Source organism: Miniopterus natalensis, chromosome 16 (genome assembly GCF_054644295.1).
Source record: "Miniopterus natalensis isolate mMinNat1 chromosome 16, mMinNat1.hap1, whole genome shotgun sequence".
Classification (NCBI taxonomy): domain Eukaryota; kingdom Metazoa; phylum Chordata; class Mammalia; order Chiroptera; family Miniopteridae; genus Miniopterus; species Miniopterus natalensis.
The window spans coordinates 17107218-17116487 of record NC_142096.1 but is presented as its reverse complement, the minus strand read 5'-3'; positions in this window follow the sequence as shown (position 1 = coordinate 17116487).

The following is a 9270-nucleotide window of genomic DNA, read 5'->3' as shown; positions in this document are numbered from 1 at the left end:
TCAAGCCCTTTATAAGCAGGCAGATTTCTCTGGCTGGTTGAAACAGAAGTCAGAGACATTTAAAGAGTGAGAGAGATTTTATACAAGGGACGTTCTCTGTTGCTGAGATAGAGGGGTCATGTGGCCAGGACCCAAGAGCCAACTCTAGAAGCTGAGAGCAGTCCCTGACTGACAGTTAACGAGACAACGGGGACCACAATCCTACAACCACAAGGAACTGAATTCTGCCAATAACCACAGAGCTTGGAAGAATATCGTGAGACCCAGACCAGGATGGCACCTCTGGTTGACATGTTGATTTTGCCCAATGAGACCCTGAGCAGAAAATCCAGTTGCACTGTGCCTAGGCTTCTGACTACAAATTGTGCAATAGTGGATTTGTGTTGTTTTATGCTGTTCAGTTTATGGTAATTTCTTACACAGCAATAGAAGACTGCTAAAGATAGATGCTGAGTAAATGTTTGCTGAGTGAGTAAATGAATGGAAACACACATCATTTGGTAGTTATAAATGACATTTCAGGGGAATGCTTTTCTCTACTCCTGGTTTCCACAAAGAGGTGTTTTCTGTAAGGATGCTTCTGCTTCCCTCTGCCTCAGGAAATGTTTGGCTCAGCTGCACCTGTCCTCTCAGGGGGCATTTCTCCTGAGGTTCCAAGTCTTCTTTGCTCTGCTCTTAGTACCCCAAGTAACACTGCTTTCACTTGTGGAGTATGTCAGCCTCATTCTAGGTTCTGCATGCATAGCCCACACGTCTAAGACTGTCTTAGTCTGCTCTGGCTGTCATAACAAAATGCCACAGACTGGATGTCTTAAACCACAGACATTTATTTATCACAGTGAGAGAGGCTGAGAAGTCCAAGATCAAGGTGCTAGCAAGGTAGGTTCTATCATGAGGACTCTTCCCTTGGCTTCTAGATGCTGTGTGCTCACCTGACCTCTTCTTTGTGTACACATGGTTTGGGGGGCAGGTATCTCTTCCTCTTTTTATAAGGGTACTAATCATATCCTGAAAGCCCCACCCTCATGACTTCATCTAACCCTAATTACCTCCAAAAGGCCCTATATCCAAATATCACATTGGGGGTGCGGGTTTCAATACATGAGTTTTAGAAGGGATACATTCAGTCCATAGCACAGACTTATGACCCCTCCTTCAAGTTGGCTTCTACCAATATTGGGCCCATATGTACTTTTTATTTACCAACTTGTTCTACACTCAGGTGGAGAAAATAGATACTGTTTATTGAGGCTGGTGGTCCCTTGGAGACCCCAACAAGAGACACAAGCTGTTGTGAGATTTGTACCTGGTTTGGCAAGTGGACATGGCAATAGTAAGCAGTTTGGTGGGTGGAGGACAACCCTGAGTGCCAAGGGTGGTATGATAGGCAGAATAATGGACCCCCAAAGATAGCCAATTCCTAATCCCCAGAAAGTATGTGTATTAATTTACATGGCAGAGAGACTTTGCAGATGCGAATAAGGATCTTGATATGGGGAGATTATCCTGGAATATCCTAGTGGACCTAATGTAATCACAGGGGTCTATATAAGAAGGAGGCAAAGGGTCTGAGTCAGAGAAGGAGATATAGCAATGGAAGCAAAAGGTCAGAGTGATGTGGCCACAAGCCAAGGAATGCAGACAGCCTCTAGAAGGAGGAAAAGGCAAGAAGGTGGATTCTCCCAGGAGCCTCCACAAGGAATGCAGCCCTGCTGACACCTTGATTTTAGCTCTATAACCCCCCTTTCAGGTTTCTGACCTTACAGATGTGAGATAATACATTTGTGTATTAAGTTGTGGTAATCTGTTGCAATAGCCATAGGAAATGAATACAGGTGGAACAGGTGTGCTGCACTGGATACAAGAGGCCTTGCAAGCGGGACCCAGGGGTGTCTGAGTAGCAGCCTCTGTGAACCTATGACTGAGGGATGATGGGATGATGGATCCTCAGAAGGTGGCAGTGTAGACAGATGACAGTGAAGATAAGAGAGTGCTGCTTCCCTTTTCTCCCCCTCTTTTCCCCGCTCACATTGGTATCAGGCTCTTATATATGTTCCTTAAAACTTGGGCCAGCCTTCCAGGGAAAGGAGCAAAGGGTGGGAGGTGAATTTCCTGGGATTATTTCTACCACATTGGCTTAACGGGAGGTCAAAATACAGATAAACTTATAATATAGAAATTAAAAAGAGTTGTAAGTCTTTCACACCCGAGTTAAGATTTCTGATTTATAACTGATATGCTCTTTGCAGAATGTTTCCTTTCCAGGGTAGTGGGCATATCTATACAGTGATTATATGAACATACAGGCACCAGGACCTGAATTTGTCTGTGGTCTTTTAAGATTGATTGAAGGTGAAAAAATTAGAATATTATGTGTTTTTTTTAAATTATAACTTTTATTTTGAATTAACTTAAAATTTCCCCAAAGCTGCAAATACTATAGACTTTCCCCAGTCCTCCTTCCACAAAGTGAGAATAGCTTACATAACCCTAGTACATTTTTTAAAATGAAGAAGTTGATGTTGATAGAATTTTAGTACAGGCCTCACCTGGATTTCACCAGTTTTTACATGCACTTTTAAGTTAAATTTTTAAAAAAAATTCTATGAAATTGAAGTTTTTTTAAAATGTTGTACTTACTTAATGAAATTAAGATTCTTATTTTGAGATAATTGTAGACTCACAAGCGGAAGGTCCCTCATGTTGCCCCTTTACATCCATACTCTTCTCTTCCTCCCCAACCCCTTCTTACCCCCTGGCAACCATTAATCTGTTCCCAATGCCTATAATTTTGCATTTCACGAATCTTACATAAACTTAATCATGTAATACATGACCTTTTAGGATTGGTGTTTCCCACTCAGAATAATTCTCTGGAGATTGATCCAGGTGAAGGCAAGTGTCACGGTCTGGTGTTGTTCCTGAGTAGTGTTCTTCAACATGGATGTGCTGGTTTGTTTAATCATTTCCATGTTGAAGGACATTGAGTCTTTCCCAGTCTATGGCTCTTACAACTAAAGATGCTATAAGCATTTGTGTACAGGTTTTGGTGTGAACCTAAGACTTTATTTATCTGGGATAAATGCCCAGGAGTGTGTTTGCTGGGTCATATGATCAGTGCATTTTTAGTTTTCTAAGAAGCTGCCAAACTATTTTCTCGAGTGGTTATATCGCTTTACATTTCCACCAGCAATGTATGAGTGATCCAGGTTTTCTGTGTCCTCATCGGCACTGGATGTATAAATATTTTTTATTTTATTTCAGTGTTTCTGATACATGTGCAGTGATATCTCATTGTGGCTTTAATTTGCATTTCCCTAATGGCTAATGATGTTCAGCATCTTTTGATGTGCTTATTTGCCATCTGTAGCTCCTCTTCAGTGAAATGTCTGATCATGTCTCTTGCCCATTTTCTAATTGGATTGTTTGCTTTTATACTGTTGAGTTTTGAGAAGTCATTCTATAATCTAGATAGCAGTCCTTGGTTGGATATGTGGTTTGCAAATATTTTCTCCCACTCTGTAGCTTGCTTTTTCATAGTTTCCACATAGTCTTTCCCAGAGCAAAATTTTTAATTTTGATGAAAATCAATATTTATTTTCAGTGTTTAGTTTTCACATATTTTGAAATTTTTCTGTTATTTTACTGTAACTGATTTCTAGTTGGATTCAGGTAGGTTGGAGAATACAATGTCTATAAGTTCCATTCTTTTACATTTGTTGAGGTTTGTTTTATGGCCCAGCATGTACATGAGCTATCTTGGTATATGTTCTATGGACACTTGGAATGAATGTGTATTCTGCTGTTTTGGGGTGGAGTGTTCTATAAATATCTATTTGATCCTGTTGACTGATGGCGTTCTTGAGTTTTGTTGTCTTGCTGATTTTTTGGTCCAGTTGTTTTATCAATTGTTGAGAGAAGGCTATTGGAATCTCCAGCTATGTGTATTTGTCTAGTTGTTCTTTCAGTTCTATTAGTTTTTGCTTTACAGATTTTGTAGCTCAGTTGTTTGGTGCATACACAATTACCCTCTTTGGTGTTCACTCAGCTTCTTGAATCTATATTTTATGTTTCTTATGAAATTTGAGATGTTTTCAGTCATTATGTCTTTGGTAATCTTTCTTTTCTTTCTAGCCTCCTTCGGGAACTGAGTGATCAGATCTTTTGTTATGGTTGCACAGTTCCCTGAGGCTCTGTTCTTTGTGTGTGTGTGTTTTTGTAGCCTATTTCTTCTGTTGTTCAGATGGGTGATTTCTATCATTCTATCTTTGAATTCACTGCTTCTTTCCCCTGTCCCTTTTATTATGCTGTTAAATCCATCCACTGAGGCTTTTATTTTGGATATTGTATTTTTCAGGTCTAAAATTCCCATTTTGTTATCCTTTATATCTTCTATGTCTTTGTGAAGGCTTTCTATTTCTTTAACAAGGCTGTCATGTAGCCAAAGTATTTCAATCCCTGGGAGTTGTGAAGGGAAACAACAAAGGGGGCCTACAGGTTGTTGCCGAGTGACCCGGACTCTTCACTCCTCCCTGAGGGCTGGAACAGAGATAGTGAAGTGTGTTGGCTAAGTTCAGGAGTTCTTGACCCAGATTTCCTGGAATGGAATCCTGACTCCTCCACCTCCAGTTGTACTGCCTTGGGCAAGATACCTTTCTGTGTCTCTTTGTTCTCACATGTACAATGGAGATAGTAGTAGCTACCATGCAATTTTGACTGTGAGGGTTGAGTGAAACAATTCATATAAAGAGCTCATGGCAACACCTAGGGCATTGGGCATGCCGGTACAGGTTACCTACCTTTGCTGGGTAATTGTGGTTGCTTTACCTTCTTCACAGGTGATATTCTCCAGCTAACTTTCTGGCTCCCCTCTCAACTCCATCATGTTCTCCTGACTCGACCTAGTGGTGGGGCACAGTGTGGACCTGGCACTCGCCTGGGGCCTGCCGTGACAGTGCTGGGGGAGGATGACCTCAGCCCCAGGAATACTTCCTGATGACCGCTGGCTTCTATTTATACGCCCCAGCGCTGGGCTTACCCAGAGAATGCCAGCAGTACTGAAACACCATTAGCTCGTCAGTCACCCGGAGTCTAAAATCATCCTCTGCTGTTACCAAGCATTCCGGAATGATAGAATGTTAGAGCTGATGTCAGAACCACAAAGGCCTCTTAACTCTGATGGAGAGAAGTGGCCAATGGAGAAAACACTGGAAAGGCCCAACATTGGTGAGCTCTTCTTAGTTTTCAAAAATATTGCTACAGAATCTCTCTCCTTCTCAACATTTTCACTGTTATCTCTTGCTCAGACTCTACAAGAGCCTCCTCACTGGTCTTCCTTCTTGTATCCTTGGAGGCCTCAAGTCCATACTCTAGAGCAGGGGTTTGCAACATTTTTCTGTAAAGGGCCAAATAGTAAATATCTTCAACTTTTCAAGCCACAGGTCTCCATTTCAACTGCTGTCTTACGCTGTTGTAGCACAGAAGCTGTCATAGATGATAAATAAATGAATGGGGATGGCTGTGTCTCAATAAAACTTTATTTATGGATGCTGAAATTTAAATTGTATACAATCTTCATGTATCATGAAATATTATTCTTTTGTTTTTAAAACCAATTTTAAAAGGTTAAAATTATTCTTAGCTTGTGGACAGCACAAAAGTAGGAGGCAAGCTGGATTTGGTTCCTGGGTGAATGGTTGCCCACCCTTATTCTAGGATGATTTTTCAGAAATGGACTGCAGCTCTTATGATGGCTGCTGCTGTGAAGTCATCTGCCAGTTTTGGCGATAGGCACCAGGCCCTGCGCTAAGAGCTCCTCCTGGGATGCACTTAGCCTCACACATGGTACCAGAAGCACTGTTTCCTTCTTATCCAGAGGCACAGGGCTGCCCCAGGGCACCCAGCCAAGACGTGGGAGGGAGATTTGAAGGGGTTGTCTAAGCCTTCTCCGTATCTGCTCTGCTGGCTACACTGCCTCCGCACCTGGAAAGTCCCCCAAGGTCCCTCCCATGGTCCCTGGAAGCTCAGGATGTTTTCATCTCTCCTATGCCTCCAGCTCTTCCTCCAGCCATTTCTTTTATCTTTGGGTTCCTTGAACTCTCCAAGTTTATCTCAGGACTCTCACCTCCTCCCTGGTCTCTGCGCCCAGAGAATGACTGTGGGTCTGAGCCTAGTGTCACTATCTCAGAAAGGCCTCCTATTACCCCTCCAGCATCTCTGTCACAGAGCCCCTTCTCTCCTGCGCAGTATTTATGACAACAGGTGACTGCATAGCCGTGTATTGCCTTCACGCCCATCTCCCCACTAGACTGGAATCCTGTGGTGCAGGATGGGGGCGCATAGCTGCTGGACGCACCTTATGAATATGTGGTATCGAGCCCAGCGCCTGGTCCAGAGTAAAGGCTGGACAGATATCTAGAGAATAAAGAATTAAATACATTTTGCCTTTAATCCTCTCAACATCCCTGGGAAGCAGTTATCATTATCCCCTACACCCCTTATCATTGAAGAAAACTGGATTCAGAAACATTAAGTAGCTTTAAGTCCAAGGCACCACAAACAATAATCGAATTCAAGGTCTCCGATGCCATGTCCAGTGACTTTATTGATGTACCGTGAATAGTCCCTTATGGTCATTTTTATATGTGTGCGTACTCACATCATTACATTTATTTTGGTAGAGGTGCCCAAATTTAGAAGGTATATAATAGGACAGAGCAAGATGTCCCTGCCTCCCTTCTGTCTCCCAGCTACGTAGATCCCTTTCTGAAGGCCACCAATAGCACCAGTTTCTTATATGTTGTCCTAGAGGTCACCTATGCATATATGAGAAAACACCCATTTATACCCCTCCCTCCTCATATTTGACGTAAATGGCAGTGTAATGTTCATGCTGTTCTTTTTTTATTTAGCAATATCTTTTAGAGATCCATATTGTACGAATCTCTTCCCTATCCTGCAGATAGAACTTCCTTTTTATTTTTTTATGGCTGCAGAGTATTTCACCATGTACATATTACACAATTTATTTAACCATTCCCCAATGATAGACATTGGGGTTGCTTCCAAATTTTTGTATGACACACAATGTGTGACTTTGTAAATATGTCCATTCACATATGTGCAAGTAAAATTCCAGAAGGGGAACTGATGGCATAAAGAGTTATGTATGCTGAAACATTTTTTAAAAGTCTGTCTTTTAAGAAATCATGTTTTAGAAAGCATGCTGCATCATTTCTAAGATTCAGAGTGACCTTGGCAATTGGACCTCGGTAATGCTAGGTTAGTGTCTAGAGAGAAGCTGCAGCTAGAGAGCTCCCTTTCTAGGGGGGTCTGAGAATCAGCCAAATGCATTTTCCCCCAACAGCTTTTCCTCCATCCTGGCTCTTCAATACTCTCACTCCTGTGGATTAAGTTGTTGAAAGGCAGCATCCTATGGTAGAATTAGCCTGGGCTCCAAGATCAAACATACCTCAAAGCAGGTACCAGCTCTGCAATCTATAAGCTGTGTGACCTAGGAAAATGTACTTAACCTTTCTGAATCTCAGTGTATTCACCTGTGGCTAATGGGGCTAATGAATCCACCCAACTCACAGGGTGGTTGTGAGGATTGAATAAACTGATCTATGGGTCATATTAAACACACAATACATGTAAGCTTTCATTATTCTTATTAACTTTAAGATCATAGAACCCCAAATGGCAAATGTTGACTGGACAAAAAGGGGAAAACCAATGGTCTGGGAGTACAATGTGAGTCTGGGAGGGAGATGGAGATGGGGCAAGGCAACTGGGGTCCCAGTAGACTAGGGGGTCAGCTTAAAGCGACTGGGTGCCAGGGCCAAGGGTAATAAGGTGACACAGTAACTCCAGAGATAACCTTTGCCTGTTTCCCAGCTTAGCGAGGGCCAGTTTGGTTAATGGTTAAGTGAGTGGTGCCTGCAATGTGGTGAGCATGGAAGGCCTTCCTGCGTACTTGGGACAAAATTAAAAACATCTTCTAGAAATGAAGGCTCCTAAGGTTCTATCTGCTGGAAGAGTTGTGTGGGGAGTGATCAGGAGACAACTTACCTTCTGTTGTGGAGAAGCTCTTGGACATCTACTAGAACCCTGTCTTTGCCATTGTCACTGCTGCTGTTGTCACCACGCCCTCCTCCAGGGAAGCCACTGTGCATGAAGTGCCAGGTTCTGTGCTAAGAAATTGATATGTGTTTTTCTCTTGCCAACAACACCATAAGGGAGATATTCCCATTTTTCAGATGAGGAAACTGACGCTCAAAGAAGCTAATTGCCTATATCAGGTAATGAGTAAGTGGTGGAGGGGGAATTTGAATCCAGATCTCTGTGTACCTCCAAATCTACACCTTTGTCTATGGCACTATAATGCATATTACCATCTCCACCATTCCCACCATGGTCTCCATCATCTTCCATCACCCTCACTACTCCTGACACCACCATCACTAGCACCTCCATTATCACCCTTGTCACCAATTTCACAAAACCAGTTTCATATATATCATCTCATTTAATATTCACAACATGTGATATATATCATGAGTACATTATCTCCATTTTATAGATGGATTTAATGAGCTACTACACTCAAGTGTTTAGAACAGTAACTGGCACATTCCAGGTACACCCAATGAAATTTTGTTTATCATTAATAAACTCTGTTATTACTATTATTATTATTACCTCAGTACTGCCCAGATCACAACCCCTGTGAAACCACTAGAGCCCTTATCTGAGTCAAAGCTCCTCCCCTAAGCTCTACAGCAAGGAGTAGTGTGATCTTGGATTGTCTCCCAACTGCCCTCCTGTAATGTGACCCACATCATGGCCTCTGCCTCACAGGCTCCTGACCAGGTGCTCAGGGGTTGGCCCAGTGACACTGCACCCCTGGGACTGTTTGAGCTGAGCAACCTCTTGTCTGCTTAAGAAGGCTTCACAAAAGGCCCTCAGGTAAGGCTGTGAAGACAGGACCCCATCAAGTCCAGCTCCCAGCTGCCGCATGGAGCAGGTTTCAGGTTCAGAGCTGGTTCCCTCCAGGGTTGTTGTTGAACCTGGGGTGCCCTGGTCCTCCTTCTTGGAGTGCACGGCTCTCCCCACCTGGACTTCTCTCCTCTCTCCATCCCCTTTCTCCAAGACCACCCCCTTCGTGCTTTGTGTCATCTATACTTGATCCCACCAACCTGCTCTTCTTGGGGTTTGATTTTTTACAAATGAGACCTGAGGCTTGTATTTCAGTGATACCTTTGCCTCCCT